This window comes from Jatropha curcas, chromosome 2 (genome assembly GCF_041381405.1).
Source record: "Jatropha curcas cultivar XTBG-Jc1 chromosome 2, XTBG_Jcur_1.0, whole genome shotgun sequence".
Taxonomy (NCBI): Eukaryota; Viridiplantae; Streptophyta; class Magnoliopsida; order Malpighiales; family Euphorbiaceae; genus Jatropha; species Jatropha curcas.
Window position 1 is genome coordinate 23,606,266 of NC_143152.1, and position 18,655 is coordinate 23,624,920.

Here is an 18,655-nt window from a genome sequence, read left to right on the forward strand (position 1 = left end):
GCCCCACTGCAGACCCCACTTTTTAAAACTACGTGCTTTGACCTTTTTGTTACCGCGAAAACCCTAAATCCCCTCTCTTTTCAAAAAAAAAACTCATAACCTCTTCCTCCCTCATCTTTCAAAGGGCACGCCCTACCTTCTCCTTCAACCCTCTCTCTTCTATTTTCTCTCTCCAGCACCTTAGCATCCCTTCATCTTCTTCTCTTTCTTAGATTTTCACCATGCCTCTATGCTACAAGAGAAGTAGATCTGCCGCTTCTGTGGCAGCAAGAGTCTGACCCACAGTCCCCACTCCGGCTCCTACTCCTCCACCTACAACATGGTCTTTAAGAGGAATAGAAGCTGCTCCATTACCTCCTACTGCTCCTCCACCACTGTTTCCTCTTACCACGGTAGAGCAAAAAGACAGGTATGAAAAACTCTCTTTATGGCCTATTCTTCCAAATGGTTCCATTGATGAGAATGCTCTAGCACAAGGAGGCCTTAGAGATCCAGTTTTAGAACCATTGAAAAGAATTGGGTGGGAGAGATTCATTGCCATAAAGGATTTTGTTTGTGAACCACTTACATTGGAATTTTTGAGCTCTTATTCAAGTGATATCTTTTTTTTTTGCATGAAAATTATCCTAATAAAATCAAGTTTAGACTTTTTAACAAAAATTATACATTGACAGTAGATGAGGTTAGCCATATCTTTGGATTTCCTACAGAGGGTGCTCAAAAACTATCCCCAAGGATTTTAGACCCTGCAGTAAATGGATTATTGTAACCGGACTAAGTGGTTATAATCCTAGGTACTCTAAAGCTTCAAAATTGAGAAACCCAACATATAGGTATATTCATAAATTCCTATCTAGCATAATATTTAAGAGGAGTGAAAGTGATGCTGTGTTGAGTTTGAATGAATTATACTTCATTTGGGCTATTGATTAGGGGGTACTTTTAAATGTGGGGTACTGGCTTTGTCAGCGTTGGGCTAAAATTGCTATAGCGGATAAGGGTGCTATTATGATGGGTTGTTTTGTTACAAGGATTGGGTCTTGTATTAAAGCATGGGATCATGTCCGTCCTGTTTATGATATTTTAGAAGGACGGAAAAGCACTCGCATTGATATCAATGTTATGCACCACATGAAGATATTAGAGAACATAGCTGATACGTTTCGTCTGGTGAGATGTACGGTTGAGGATGATGATGAGAGTGATCATAAGGAGGGGATGATACTACCATGGAGGAGGATATTCCACATACCACTCCTGCTTTGGGTACTTGTGCTAGTGCAAGTACATCTAGAACTAGCCCTTCTTTTCAAGTCCGACTTTTCCAATGAAGAAGTTCTTGCTCGTATGATGTCTAGAATAGATATATTTGATGCCCATTGTCAGGGGACGGAGACCTTGATTTTTGACTAATTCCAGTCCATACAGGTTACGTATAGGAGTCTCAAGTCTCGTATGTATACCATGCAAGACCAATATAATGGGATCAACAATCAGCTCCAGACAGTGATACAGTTGCTGCAGCTACATCCACCTCCACCATCTGCAGAATGATTGTTTTTAATTATTTTGTTTTTCATATTTCTTATTATGTTGAGTTGAATTTTTTTTTATTACTTATTTTCAGACACTGTTCCTGTTTCCATTAAGTATTTTGAATATTTGTGCTTGTGATTTCTTTTGTTTAGTGTTTCTTTTTGTAGATTGACATTTTTCTACACCCGGCTTTTATCGTATAATTTCCTTGATTCTTATTGTATTTTTCAATACAATGGTAGTAATGGTTTCTTAGCCCTCTTATTTTTCTGCCACATTCTTGATAATATGATAAGTTTGGAGAATTGATTTTAGGTACATTAGGGACAACGTGCTGGATTAATTGGGGAAAGGGAAATTTTAGTGAAAATTTATATTTTTGTTTTTAAGCTTAATATGGTTGAAATAATTATAAGGAAAATCAGAAATTATCATTATTTACGAAACTTGTAATATTTTGAGATAATTTCTACTCTAGTTATGTTTTCTCTTAAACTTAAATTCTTGACTTAATATGATTCTTTGATCTAAATATTTATTGTTAAGATCATAAATACCAAATTTTGTGAATTTTTTATGAGAGATATGTATGATTAATCAAACTTTATTTAACCTTAGCATTCCTAGAACAAGTTAGAATTCCCTTTGAGGCAAAGTTTTAATCTCACATTAGGAAGAAAAATGATTTAGGCATTCTTTGTTTATAATTCATTTTTAGCTTAGGCCACCCTAAGTTAAAGTATGACTTTTGCGATCAATTTGAAGCCTATATCCAAATTTTTATTTATCCTTATTAAACCTAGCTATAAAACCAATTCAAAGAACCCATACCCTAAGTACAATAATGTATAATTGAAAGATTTGATTCTATTAAGACATAACAAGAAAATAAAAGGGAGAATATCTCATGATTCTAGCAAGTGAAAAATTTAAGTAATTCAAAGAGAAACACCCCATGAAAAAGCAAGTAATCAAAGTTCAAGTTTGGAGAATTTTAAAAAGTAAGGAACAAATTATCAAATATTATGAAGAAACCTTGCCAAAGTTTCTCTAATTTTAAGCTAGTGAAGAACTTCAAGCAAAATCTCCCTTTATAAATAGGAAAATATGTTTTGGTATAACTGAATCCAGATATTATACATTGTAACAGACTGATTTTTTTTTAGTGTCGGTAATAGTGATTTACCGATCTGTGAATAGTACCATCGGTCCGGAACTTGATATTATTTTAGTCCAGAAAAATTACTATGCATAGTTAATATTTTATTTACTATTTTTGGAGCATGTTTGCATGATTTAGGTGGGTAGAAAATATTTAATGAATATTTTTGGAGAGTTTATGTATTGAATGCATAATATTTCTAGTGTGGTATATTAAGAAATAAATGAGGAATTATTTTAGTGGAGTTAATTTAATTAATTGGTGGAGTTAAATAAGAAGTAGAAGAGAATTATTTGAGGAATATTTAGAGCCATTGGATGAGATTACTTAGGACTTGATCTTAGCCACACATTTGCATGATTTTAGGAAGTCAAATTTGACTTTGGCACTTAAAGTAAACACCACAACACTTATTTCTTTCTTCTCTTCTCCTTATCCACGCCATCTCCATCTTCTTCCTCTTTCTTTCATTTCTTCATTTTCTTACCTCCAAATTTACCACCAAACTACCTAATTAAATCATAGATTAGTACTTAATTCTTAAGAATTAAGAAGTAGAAGTTGAGTTTGGTGATTAAAACCAAAGAGAAGTGAAGTTACCATTGAAGCAAGTAAGTTGTGGTTTTTGAGTTTTGTGAATTGTTAAGTAGAATTCATGGTTTAGACATGTTATTGATGCATTAAATCATGCTCCAACTATTTCTTTTGTTAAGTTTTGCTTGTAATGTTGATTTTTCATGCTTTGAAGAGGTTGGAGAACCATCCTCAAAGGGGAAAGAGAAAGCCAAGGAGTAAGGCTTTCCAAGCTTTTTCAAGCTTGTTAATAAGGTTAGTGCAATCATAATTTCACTTGTTTAAGTTGTTTTTACGTGGTTAGGGTTTTGAATATATTTTGGGAACTTTGTATGTTTTGTTGAAATTGCTGAATTTTAATGTGAGATGTGTTCTGCCGTGGGATTGGAACTCATTTTTGACCCCTTTATACTTCCCATTTGTTTCTGACTTCTTCATGAAAGTTGTAGCTCTATTTCTCAGCTTTCCAAAACATATTCTTATGTCCAATTTCAATACTTGTAGCTCAACTTATGAGTGAAATACCAAAACTGGTTCTGTTATGGTGTCTTCCCTGTATATCCGAAATGATTGTCCATTTTGACCACTCAAATGGCAAAATAACGTTTTATGTTCTTCATAAACGTTATATATTTACTTCTTATCTTTCCAACCCATCCTCTTGTGTCCAAATTGGAGATACATAGCTCAATTTATGGCTCAAACACCCAAACTGACTCTGTTGTGTCGAGCCACATGCATTACTAAATTGAGTGCCCATTTTGACCACTATAATGATAATATTAGGTTCTGAGTTCTTCATAAAAGTTGTTTCCCTGTGTCTTGAGAATTCTCTCGTTTTGGATTGGTTTCATTTGAGTGTTTGGTGAAGTAGGAATTCAAGAAACATTGGACTTGGTTCTGCTGAATCAGGTCTGATCTGTTGGTCTGTGTTCTGAGCTTTTGTTTGCTATCTTACTCTGTGATCTGGGCTGTGGTCCCTTCTGAACATTTGTAGCATTTTGTCTTAGATTTCTAATGAATCTGATTTCATGCAATTTGGAGACCCATAACTCAATTTATGTGTTAAAAACCCAGCAAAGGTCAAGTTTATGGAAATGCTGAAAAGTTCTTGATTTATGTACTTTTCTACTATATTAAGTATATATACATTTATAGTGTTTTGAGTAAAACTTTTGAACTGATGAGTACTAAATGAAGAGGTTTTGAGTTATAATTATTGCTTTTGTGAAAGAATGTTTTTGATTTGGGCTCTACTATGCATGATTGAAACGTGGTATGATGAGATGGATTTTTTTATTGTGAAGCTATGATCATATGCTAGGGTTATCAGCCCTTATAAATAGGCGGACGCGCTTATTGTGTGATGGGGTGGTGCTTTCATAGGCCACGGTGGTGCTTTCATAGGCCACGACTGTGTGATGGGGGTGGTGCTTTCATAGGCCACGGTGGTGCTTTCATAGGCCATGAGTATGTAATGGGGGTGGCGCTAATATAGGCCACGATCAAATCTGCTTATGTTCATTCTGCATGAGTATGAGCCTTAACGAAAAATGAAATTTTGTTGTTGCTATAAAAGAATGAAGACATATTTGTATTTATAATCTTCTCATTTCTTTCAAAGTATTTGAATTCAATGAATGCGATTTCGGTATTTATATAGTTGAGTAATTTAAGTTTTGCCTTGGCTTTTATTGTTAATTTAATTGTTGGTTATTTAGCACCACTGAGTCTTCCACTCAGCGCGTTGATTTTTATCACGCGCAGGTTAAGAGCGGAGGGTGTTCTTAAAGACCAGAGGACAAGCATCAGAGTAGAGATCACATTTTGGGTAGGATATTTTGTAAATGGTGATTTTTGGCATGTATGTAAAGATTGTATTATGGAGGTTGTATATAATAAGTTTATAATGTATTAAGAGTTATGATTATTGAAGGAAATAACATCTTATTATATTTTTGGTGTCTGATGATTATATATTCCTTGAAAAGAATGTGTTTAGACTATGATGCGTATGTTGATGGATATTTAGAAGTGCTTGTGGTATGTTATGTTGAATTGGAGTTTTGGGGTTTGGAGAAAATTGGAAGTGTGTATATTTTCTTTGTGTGGCAAGTTAATTTTTAGGGGAAACTCTTGCGAAATTTTCGTAGGAATTTCCTTAAATATTATTTTCGTTAACAAAAAAAAAAAAAAAAAAAAAAAAAAAAAAATCGTTAATTACTTGCCTCCTTATGAAAATTTAACCACTTCTAATTTGTGATCTAGCTTTAATAAGTGACATAAGACGGTGCTCCGACACTGATTGTGGCATCCGCCGTCTGGTTCTCCGGGATTGGCCGGCGGGTGTTACATACATTCTTTGTACTCTTTGTTGTCTTTTATCCCTTTTCTTTGCTAAACTAATCTTTAAACCTTAAAATCCCATTTCAACCCTAATCAAAGACCTTTTGATTTTTACTATGTGTGCTGCATTTAAATTGTAGAGAGGGGATGAATATTTTTGCCTATGGGAATGTTGAATATCAATCTATTCAAAGGTTAATAATATTTTGAAAATATACCTCATTTGTCATAATTTGAACTTTTTTTTTGTGTTAAAGATCTTATTAACTTTTGCTTATATTAAGGAATTTATTTCGTTAAGAATTTAGTTTTTGGCTGAAATATAATTGGTGAAAAAACACTTGATTTATTTTCATGTTACTTAATTTTGATTTTTTTCTGAAAAGTGAGTAATTATCCCTAGCCATATTGAGCTAGCCTTGTCAGTGTTCAGTTCGTGTTTTTCTTTTATTTTTAGTTTTGTTGCTTGAGGACAAGCAATGGTTTAAGTTTGGGGAATTTTGATAGGTTTATTTTTTAGATATTTTTAGCAATTTTTATTCAGGTTTTCATTTAGTTTTTTGTTTATTTTTATTTTATTTTAGCTAAATTATTTATGTTTTTCAATAAAGCTTTCTTGAATCACATTTCACTTGATCTTGAGGAATTTTCTAGGATTTTGATAGGAAACCAGCCAAAATTACAGAAAAGAGTGAAGTTAAAAGCTTTCAAAGGATGGTATGCCCTGGGCATGCAATCCAGCACCCCCATGCTGCATTTAAAGGAAATCATCATGGAGACTCAAAGCTTAGCATGCCTATCTGGCACGCCAGTGGCTTAAGAGAATGTCTGTAACGTCCCATTTTTCTATTGAATCGGGTCGTTGTTTAGAGTCGAGTCGGGCTGATCCAAAACCCGGTTCGATCCATTAGATTCTAGAGTGGACTAGAATGGGATGTAATTGAAATAAGGAAAAGAAGTGGACCTACTTGAAGGAAACAAAAAGATCAAAGTATAAGGATTAGGACTTGATTTCACTAAAGTGTAAAGTTGAGGTATTGAGTTGTATCATTTTGACACTTGAGGTGCCATTTGGTAATTTTCATATATAAATCAATGACATTCTAGAGACTACCCGTGGATTCCATTTCATTTTCCTTTCTTCATCCTTATCTTCATCTTCTTCCTCTACTTTCCTCTTATGCTTTCTTTTCTCCATCACGTTTAATGGTGGGGAAGATTTTAATGGGAGCTAAGCATTAATTCAACTTCTATTCTATCCAAGTAAGTAAACCTTCTTGAATTTCATACTTGACTCATTTGGTGATCCTGTTAGATAATTTATAAGAACTTTATTGTATAGGAGAGGTGAGCCAAAGGTAGAAGGAAGCTAAAAGAAGAGCTTAAGCTTATTGGCGTAAAGGTGTGCTATTTCTTTTAGTTTAATCGATATCTTTGCATGAGAAATTGTGTGGTGTGTTGTTAATGAGATAATATTGCTTCACGTTGAGTGGGAGGACTGGTAATGGTGAGAAAACAGGGGATGAATGTATGAAGTGGAAACAGAGTTTGCTGGAAATGTCACCAGCAACTTCATCTTGATTTTGAACCCATATAATGATGGAATTAGGAATTGTCATAGAAGAGTTATTTGTTCCTTTCTGTGTTAGCTTTACATGGGCTTTTGAATCATTCAATTTGAAGTTGTATATTGAGAGTTATGGCCAAAAGAACACAGACTGCACAATCTGGAATCACGTTGCGCGCTCGCGCATACTGGAAAGCAAGTCGCGCTCGCGATTCCCTATTGCGCGCTCGCGACTTGAGTCAGGTAGCTCTCTGACTCTCAAATGGCACAACTCGCGCTCGCAACTTTCACATGCGCGGTCGCGACTTTGGCCAGAAGCTCTCTGACTCTCAGTGTGCGCATCTCGCGCTCGCGAATCACACAAGCGCGCTCGCGACTTCATCTCGCGCTCGCGACTTGTGCTGCGCGGTCGCGACTTCAGCCAGAAACACACTGACTCTCAGGATGCACAAGTCGCGCTCGCGACTTTCACATACGCGGTCGCGACTTGTGCTGTGACACTCTTTTGCCTTTCATTTGCTATGTAATCACATTTCTTTGCTCAACATGCATGCATCCAATCATTTTACAACAAAAATACAACATAAGAACATGGATTAAAACAACATGTAAGCATTCATATGATGTGAAATCAAATCAACATGATGAACTATGAAGTTATGCAACCATTTATGTATTATGATGTTATATTATTGACATGTACATAATAAGCTCCATTGAGGTTAGGGAGAAACCATGTAGATAAGGCTATGTCGCGACATAGAATAGCAGATCTGCGCCCCATACAGTTTGGAACTCCGGCTACAGGCCGTTGAGTGAATATGATTAAACCGTGCGGTGCAAATCCGGTTAGGGGCACCAAAGCGGACAGTATCTCACTAGATCATACAGTGGCATAGGCGAATCCGGTTCGGGGCCTATAGCCTACAGTATTCATACAGTTTATCTTATCACTTAGGTTTCACTATAACCTTATGGAGCTATACAGTTATATCGACTACAAATTGCATAATCATACAGTATACTAAACAGCAAGAAAGATCATTAAGGGAAAATGAAAGTATCATGATATGTGTGCTTACATTCCATATGTAAGTAAATGTTTAGTTCTACATATGTATGTGCTTATATGTTTCTTCATTCATTGTGATATTCACTGAGTTTAATCAAAGTTGCAGAGTTCATACAACATAAAGAACATCAGGTAAGATTATGAAAGTATCATATTATATATGCTTACAAATTTATTTATTTAATTCTTAATGAGCCATACAGTTATGCAATGTTGTAATCATACCTTATATGCTGTGACTAAAGTGCATCAGTCATACAACAGAATGAACAGCAAGTAAGAAAATGGAAATATAATGTTATGTATTCATACATATCTATTGATTTCATGCAGACAACACAATGAACAGCAGGTAAGACCATGATAGTATCATAATGTGTAATATACGGTTCATGTAAAGGAGTTATGAGAGAAGTAGATTAATTATGTTTATGAGTTAGAAGTTTATTCGTTGCTACAAAGAGACATTCATGTTAAAATTTACTGATTCTATGAGTATCAATGCTTTATGAAATTGGTATTTGAAGTTAGTTGCCATCGTACTTTGTTTAGTATGTGAATTATGAGCACCACTGAGTTTTATACTCAGCGCGTCGATTTTCATCACGCGCAGGTTGAAGATCGTGGTTGCTACTTGAAGACTTGAGGAGTCCTATCAAAGCAGAAGTGCTTAATTTGGTCATAATAGATTGAGAGATGTAGAATTAAGATTTATGGCATGTATTAAGAGTTATGGCATGTATAATTCTTTTATTGTTAGAGCTTATGTGATTGTAAAAATAAGTGAAACATGTAATTATTTTGGTGTAAGTAGTTGGTGATAAGAATAATATTTATGAAATGATTGAAGATGAAATAGTTTACTATAGTTGATATGATTAGGTCATGAAAACTTGATATAGATTCTGAATGAAATTAATTGCTAGATATTAAATGCTTTTGAGGATTTATATAATTATGTAAAGATATATAGATAAAGGGTTATTGTGTTATGATGATTCTTGGAGATGTTGGAAGTTTAGAGTGTAATTGGGAGTGTTTATATTCATATTTTGCATACAGTATGCTATCCGCATGACAAGATATAAGTGCAACCAGATTGTAGCGTCTCGGCTCGGTTCATTCGGGTTAACGGGTGGACCGGGAAGGGGTGTTACAATTTTTGGTATCAGAGCCTAGGTTTAGGCGGTTCTCGGACTATATGTGCATATATGTAGGAAGTTATTTGTTTTACATGAGAGTATGAGTAATTTAAGTTAAAGACATGCCATATTGGTTTGATTGGAAACAACCAGCCATTGGAGAATGATGGCGTAGTAAGCGGAGTGTATATTGAGGTTCCTATTGATAATTACTGGTTATATCCTTTTAGATCATTATTCATGGAGGATATGCTTAGAAAATAGTGGATAGGGAAGTCGATGTAGTGGTTATTGGAGATGAAACATGTTGTCAGTATTATGAGATTATATTTTGAAACTGATTTTTATCTATGATGGTGATGGCATGAATGACTTGTAAACATGTTTGTTCATGTTGCCTCTAGAAGAAGCACAGTTTATGTTGCTTCTGAACAAATGATTTTGCTATGAAAATTCTTCTTCTCAGAACACTTTGAAAAAAAAAAAGAAAAAAAAAAGAACAAAAAAGAACATAAATAAATAAATATATATATATTTTCAAGTGTGGTTTTCTAAAGTTTTGATAAATGAAGGATTGTTTTATACATGACAATGAAATCACTTGTATAAATTCATGAGCTATGAACGTATAATGGTTTATGACTTGAACATGGAAGTAACATATATGTATATATTTAAGTATGTTAGATGAAGTGTACACTTGTATGGTTGTGTATGCACAAAGCTATATTAAGTTATGCATGATTACGAGTATAAAGGTGAAATGATGTGAATGTGAACTGCTTGCATAAAATGCATGAATGTGTGTACATGTGCCTATGGACGGAATATGTTGAGGATGAGTTGCTAGTACTAGCTAATAAGCAAACAAACTGATTCGGATATAAGGACATTAGAATCTAGTTAAGAAGAGTATTGATGTTTACATGATTGTGGTTAATGGAATCTAATATGACTATTGAGATAAGTATTTTGCTGGATAGAATACATATAGACATATAGTCATTGGTGTATTTACATAAATGATCTTAATGATGAATGATTTGATGTGAATCGTTCTAAGAATGGGTGATGAGTATTTTTCATAGGAACTACTGTCATTATTTCAAGTCATTTATGAGAAGTGATTTATATTTATGAGAACTACTTACGATTTGGTGGAATCAAGTATAATGTGGTGTTCATCAGCTAGTTTGCAAATGTATGACTATCAGGAGTCATATAACATACTATGGTTATAAGAAAAGTATGGTGATTTCTAGGATGAAATCAATTATGTAACTCTTGATGAGCCTAGTAGTGAAATTATATGAATTGTAGCACCTTGAGGGTTAATATGGTATAAGTGTGAATTATATTGAACAAGATTTAAATTTTGAGGTTTAAAATATCTGTTGACTGCTAGATGTTATGTAAGCTATACATAAGGATTTGTGTTTATTGAGAGAGTCTATGATCCGAGGAAAAAGGTAAACGACTCCTAAACACCAAATGAAGATAATGATGTTATATAAATATTGGACCATGAGGATTAAGTGAAATGATGAATGATATTGGCCATGGAGAGATAGTTGGCCAACCATTGAATTGATGTTATACTAAGAAATTAGGTAAATAAGAATGGATCTAGTCATGTGAGTAAATTAAGATTTAGAAGAGTATCACTTACAAAGATAAAGGAATATAGATTAGGATGATTCAAATGAGATGATAATCATTCAGAGTTTTTGTGACAAGTTAGGAATCATGGTTATTAAGATTTGATGGAAATAGAAGTAAAGATACATCAGAGTATATACAAGATCAGACTTACTATCCTTTGAGAGTTCATGAATATGTACAAATTGTGGTTCGTGTTGATCTCCCTATGTGCATATGAGAATAAATTCTGAGCCAAAATGATCAAGATTTTATAAGTGATCATTCTTCAGACAGAAATGATTGGTTAATTATTTACAGAAGTATTTATAAGTCATGGATGATTTATGGATTTATGTGAGCTATCTATGAGTCAAAAAAAAAAAAAGAGAGAGAGAAAGGTGGAATTGCTAATTGGATGCAGCTACCAAATCATTGTGGATAAATGATCAAGTTGAGATAATCTATATGGCACATTGCATGATTTGCATAACTTTGTAATTGTGTACAATTACTCTCATGTATTGACATTTGGAACTTTGGTTTCATTTTATTTTGTTCTTGAGTGGGACTTAGCAAGGATGCATGTATGACTATATGTATATATACATGACAGTGGATGAGAAGAAGTACCATGATGAAATTAAGTACCATGACGACATGAAGTTATTCATACAGTTATGAACATAAATTATCTGATATCAGGATATGTTTCTATAATCTCATCATGCTTCTGAGAATGTACTTCATGCAAATCTTTGAATAGGCTACTGCAATGAAATTCCTTGATATGTATATGAGATGATAATATGATATATATATATGATATGATATGTTTATGATATGCTGATATGTTTGGTATGGGCGAGATATAGGTCTTTGGATTGAGTGCTGATATGGAATGGATAGATTAGCTAGTCTGGATGTTCATTTGAGAGAATCATGTGGAGAACATAAGGCTAGTGAGTGCCAGCCGATGAATGAAGAATCAAATTGAGTTGGAAACTATTAGGAGAGTTATAAGTGTTTAATGTAAGTGAACTTCGAGGACGAAATTCTTTAAGGGGGGTAGAACTGTAACGTCCCATTTTTCTATTGAATCGGGTCGTTGTTTAGAGTCGAGTCGGGCTGATCCAAAACCCGGTTCGATCCATTAGATTCTAGAGTGGACTAGAATGGGATGTAATTGAAATAAGGAAAAGAAGTGGACCTACTTGAAGGAAACAAAAAGATCAAAGTATAAGGATTAGGACTTGATTTCACTAAAGTGTAAAGTTGAGGTATTGAGTTGTATCATTTTGACACTTGAGGTGCCATTTGGTAATTTTCATATATAAATCAATGACATTCTAGAGACTACCCGTGGATTCCATTTCATTTTCCTTTCTTCATCCTTATCTTCATCTTCTTCCTCTACTTTCCTCTTATACTTTCTTTTCTCCATCACGTTTAATGGTGGGGAAGATTTTAATGGGAGCTAAGCATTAATTCAACTTCTATTCTATCCAAGTAAGTAAACCTTCTTGAATTTCATACTTGACTCATTTGGTGATCCTGTTAGATAATTTATAAGAACTTTATTGTATAGGAGAGGTGAGCCAAAGGTAGAAGGAAGCTAAAAGAAGAGCTTAAGCTTATTGGCGTAAAGGTGTGCTATTTCTTTTAGTTTAATCGATATCTTTGCATGAGAAATTGTGTGGTGTGTTGTTAATGAGATAATATTGCTTCACGTTGAGTGGGAGGACTGGTAATGGTGAGAAAACAGGGGATGAATGTATGAAGTGGAAACAGAGTTTGCTGGAAATGTCACCAGCAACTTCATCTTGATTTTGAACCCATATAATGATGGAATTAGGAATTGTCATAGAAGAGTTATTTGTTCCTTTCTGTGTTAGCTTTACATGGGCTTTTGAATCATTCAATTTGAAGTTGTATATTGAGAGTTATGGCCAAAAGAACACAGACTGCACAATCTGGAATCACGTTGCGCGCTCGCGCATACTGGAAAGCAAGTCGCGCTCGCGATTCCCTATTGCGCGCTCGCGACTTGAGTCAGGTAGCTCTCTGACTCTCAAATGGCACAACTCGCGCTCGCAACTTTCACATGCGCGGTCGCGACTTTGGCCAGAAGCTCTCTGACTCTCAGTGTGCGCATCTCGCGCTCGCGAATCACACAAGCGCGCTCGCGACTTCATCTCGCGCTCGCGACTTGTGCTGCGCGGTCGCGACTTCAGCCAGAAACACACTGACTCTCAGGATGCACAAGTCGCGCTCGCGACTTTCACATACGCGGTCGCGACTTGTGCTGTGACACTCTTTTGCCTTTCATTTGCTATGTAATCACATTTCTTTGCTCAACATGCATGCATCCAATCATTTTACAACAAAAATACAACATAAGAACATGGATTAAAACAACATGTAAGCATTCATATGATGTGAAATCAAATCAACATGATGAACTATGAAGTTATGCAACCATTTATGTATTATGATGTTATATTATTGACATGTACATAATAAGCTCCATTGAGGTTAGGGAGAAACCATGTAGATAAGGCTATGTCGCGACATAGAATAGCAGATCTGCGCCCCATACAGTTTGGAACTCCGGCTACAGGCCGTTGAGTGAATATGATTAAACCGTGCGGTGCAAATCCGGTTAGGGGCACCAAAGCGGACAGTATCTCACTAGATCATACAGTGGCATAGGCGAATCCGGTTCGGGGCCTATAGCCTACAGTATTCATACAGTTTATCTTATCACTTAGGTTTCACTATAACCTTATGGAGCTATACAGTTATATCGACTACAAATTGCATAATCATACAGTATACTAAACAGCAAGAAAGATCATTAAGGGAAAATGAAAGTATCATGATATGTGTGCTTACATTCCATATGTAAGTAAATGTTTAGTTCTACATATGTATGTGCTTATATGTTTCTTCATTCATTGTGATATTCACTGAGTTTAATCAAAGTTGCAGAGTTCATACAACATAAAGAACATCAGGTAAGATTATGAAAGTATCATATTATATATGCTTACAAATTTATTTATTTAATTCTTAATGAGCCATACAGTTATGCAATGTTGTAATCATACCTTATATGCTGTGACTAAAGTGCATCAGTCATACAACAGAATGAACAGCAAGTAAGAAAATGGAAATATAATGTTATGTATTCATACATATCTATTGATTTCATGCAGACAACACAATGAACAGCAGGTAAGACCATGATAGTATCATAATGTGTAATATACGGTTCATGTAAAGGAGTTATGAGAGAAGTAGATTAATTATGTTTATGAGTTAGAAGTTTATTCGTTGCTACAAAGAGACATTCATGTTAAAATTTACTGATTCTATGAGTATCAATGCTTTATGAAATTGGTATTTGAAGTTAGTTGCCATCGTACTTTGTTTAGTATGTGAATTATGAGCACCACTGAGTTTTATACTCAGCGCGTCGATTTTCATCACGCGCAGGTTGAAGATCGTGGTTGCTACTTGAAGACTTGAGGAGTCCTATCAAAGCAGAAGTGCTTAATTTGGTCATAATAGATTGAGAGATGTAGAATTAAGATTTATGGCATGTATTAAGAGTTATGGCATGTATAATTCTTTTATTGTTAGAGCTTATGTGATTGTAAAAATAAGTGAAACATGTAATTATTTTGGTGTAAGTAGTTGGTGATAAGAATAATATTTATGAAATGATTGAAGATGAAATAGTTTACTATAGTTGATATGATTAGGTCATGAAAACTTGATATAGATTCTGAATGAAATTAATTGCTAGATATTAAATGCTTTTGAGGATTTATATAATTATGTAAAGATATATAGATAAAGGGTTATTGTGTTATGATGATTCTTGGAGATGTTGGAAGTTTAGAGTGTAATTGGGAGTGTTTATATTCATATTTTGCATACAGTATGCTATCCGCATGACAAGATATAAGTGCAACCAGATTGTAGCGTCTCGGCTCGGTTCATTCGGGTTAACGGGTGGACCGGGAAGGGGTGTTACAATGTCGATCTAAAGGCGTGCTCACTTGAGCAAGGCTCATGTTGCATCCACCTTGGAGATTCAGAGCTTAGTACGCCTAGATCGTGCTATCTAGCAAGCCCATGCTGATTGCCTGACTTTATATTGGGCTGAAAATGACAACTCTAGCCCGTGCCACTTACATGGACCCGCATGAGATGCTTTTCTGACGTGTCAATCAAATTTAAATCTTGTCAAGTCGCTAGAAGAATCCTAAATTGGAAGAAATACAAAACCTAAACAGTTTCCTACATCAAATCGATATCTTCCTCATTAGAAATTCTATTTCCAAATCAAGTTCGGAGATTTCACAAGGAGTCTATAAAAAGAGAGAGATTAGCTAGGTTATGATTGTCTTCTGATCTTTGATTCTCTTGTTCTCTAGATAGTTTTCTCTCTCTTTAAGACTTCAAATACTCAAGTTGGTGTCAAGATTTAAAGAAGCCATTCATGCCAATCGTTGACTAGTTTTTATTTCTAAACTCTCTTTTTTTTGTTATTCTTTATGGGATTGTTTACAAATTTAATTGAGTTTGATTCACTTACCATGTCGAATTAAATCCTTTTACTAGGGATATGATGTAGCTTTAATTCCACTTCAGTTTATAATATTAGATTTGATTTTCTTTATTCAAGTAAAGTTTATTATTGATCTTAATGCTTCCAGGCAGAGTTTCTCCCCTGGATTGATTTATTTCATTAATCACTATCGAGAGAAGGGTTTTTTATATGAACAGGGTAATAAATTTTATGGGAATAACAACTTGATGTGAGAGCTAGATAGTTTAACTTGTGGGAGGTTTTCATAAATTAAAAACCTTTATTTGTGAATTCCTGCATAATCATAGAACTTAATTATTTAATATATGTTTAGTTGTGCTATTGAGAGATGGGTGATTGAATTGGGTTAAAATAGCTAATAAAACATCAAGAGAGCTTATTAGCGATTTTAAGGTTATTTCTCCTTTTTGAATAATTAAAATTGATTATCAAACTAATAGAATAAACTGAATAAAATAAAGTGAAGTCAAAATCCCAGTAACTTTTAAACCTTGATTTCTTTTCAACAGATTCTTGCTTGATCTCATTCTTATTGTTCTTACTTTAATTCTTTTATTTTCAAATACATTATCTTCTTTATCGTTTAAATAATATTATGTTAACACAATTTTGGTACTTGGTATACAATCTATGTGAGACGATACTCTATTCACTTTTTATTACTTATTTGGAATTTCGTACACTTGCGAAAAAGCATGTCACATATAAATTAGTAATATAACTTGTTATGCATCACATGTGCTATAATTTGGGTTTATATAGGATTGATTTCCATATCCAATTTTGTATTCTAGGATATTTAATTATAATTATTGGTGTTTAAAATGTTATTAAAATATAGTTCTATGACTCGAGAGATGAGATGGGATGGTAGAAATCTCTTCTCCCTTAACCAGACTTCTTGAGTCCAAACTCTGAATATGGAGTCTCTTTCAATACTCGGGAGAGAGCGTTTGGACCAGTGGACTTTGGATACTAGATAATTAAAATTATAAAAAAAAATATAGTTCTACGTATATTTTTTCTATATTTGTCTTTTATTAAATTAATTCAATTGTGGATGGATATAAAATAAAATTTCTATTCAATTAATAATTTATTCGAGAAAAGTATTTTAATTTGAATAATTAGTATATTCAGTTAAATTAAAAAAATGATTCTTTTATTTTATGAACCAATTAAATTAAAATTTTTAATTGATAAAATTAAAATGCTTAAAGATATTTTTATCGATCTATAAATTTAGTAAGAATATTTTCGCAAATCTCAATTTAAATTCGAGATTTTTTTTCTCCTTCTAATCCTAATTTTAGCTTAGAGTTGCTGTTGTTTATCAGTGGCAGTCCTCTACCTTTTACTTTTTCTCTCGCTTCACTTTCTTTTGCTTTTAATCTTTTTTCTTCACTTTAATACACTCATATTTGTCCCTTTTTTTTTTTTGTTATAGTTACTTTGTCTTCATATTTGGAGTTTTTTTTTTTCCTTTTTTGCGAGGGTGGTCCCTTATTTGTAAAGGGTTTATTACTAAATAAAATATGATATTTGATTTATTTAGTTGGAAACTTTAGATCTTGATTCACGGGTGTGAATTTTCGATCGATGAAACCTGGTAGTACGACCTATTCCTCTATTGATATGATTGATGCATAGTGACAGAACTCATATATATTCATCATATGTTGCAAAATCTTGAAAAAGCAATTTAGATATAGAAGACCGAGAGAGTTATTATTTTATCATTCAAATCAATTAACGGACTAATTATTATTTTAATTTTTCAAAAAAATATTAATTATTCTCTATTGTTAAAAGATTAGTGAACTCTATTAGTTAATAATAGTAAAACTTTATATGTGGTTATATATAATTATTTGTAATTTTTAATATTATTATTGAATTATATTTTTAAAAAAAATTGGAGATGTATCGTTCGAAGTTTTGTTAATTTTTTTTCCAAAAAAGTAGACAGATTATATATCAATGCATTACATATTAATATTATTATTATTATTATTATATTAATGTTTTTTTTTTTTGAAACAGATTATTATATTAATGTTGATGATACGATCAGGACTCCAAAGAATTGAATGAAGTCATAGTACGATTGCCAGTCCAATCAATATACCGTTAATTATTAGTTTATGGAACAGGAAACATACCCTCTTTCAACAACCACCAACGGCACGGGGGATAAATTGGCGAATCTAGGCCACGTGACTTTATCACTTTTTTCTCTGTCCTGTCTTTTAGCCGTCGATATTTCCAAAGATTTTGGATTGGGACTTTCCAACCTCATGTTATTGGTAATTTACGACAATATCCTTTTTGGCAAATAATGAACTTTAACAAAAAAATTTTTAACTTCAACCAATTCTTTAATTTATTAATTAACCCCTAAATTAATTTTGATTTCTTAAGGATCATGACCTCAATCTTTTTATCTTCAATTAATTTCTCAACGAAGATATATACTTATTTGATAAAACGTTTTGTAATTAACAACCAAAGCAGAGTTCCATTGACTTTTAAAGAAATCAATAAGATAAAATAGAAAAACAATTTCCACATAAAACTAATGTCAATCCTTATTCGGAATAGAAAAAATTTACGATTGTCTGAACTATTAATTTGATGTATATGTTTAATATTATTAATTGAGGAAAATGATCTTTGTACTTTCTAACAAAATAATTCAACCAAATACATTTAGTTGCAACTTTTTTTTTAAATATAAAAACAGGAAAAATTAAAAATTCAGACACCACATAAATTACTAAACTCCTCCCCCACCCCTACGTGGATGTTGTGCCAGCCTGCTCTTCTCTGTCTTTTAGGCCGATCCGGATTGGCTTGAGGATTGGACTTTTGAGGTGAAGCTGCGAGAGGAGATAATACCAGTACGCGAACGGAAAGTCACAAGACGAAGAACCTACTTCGCTTACTCTTTCAGCGCTTGCCTTAGCCGAAGATGAACTACTAGTCTTTGACCATTCGG

At 33.6% G+C, this 18,655-nt stretch overlaps 1 long non-coding RNA gene across 1 annotated transcript; it reads left to right on the top strand.

Annotated features, from left to right (window-relative positions):
• Nucleotides 1–2,822: 2,822 nt before the first annotated feature.
• On the top strand, nt 2,823–5,226 carry LOC149498432 (uncharacterized). The gene is made up of 3 exons (XR_016319724.1): nt 2,823–3,309; nt 3,447–3,526; nt 5,039–5,226. It is a non-coding gene; the product is annotated as an uncharacterized LOC149498432 (long non-coding RNA).
• Nucleotides 5,227–18,655: the final 13,429 nt, after the last annotated feature.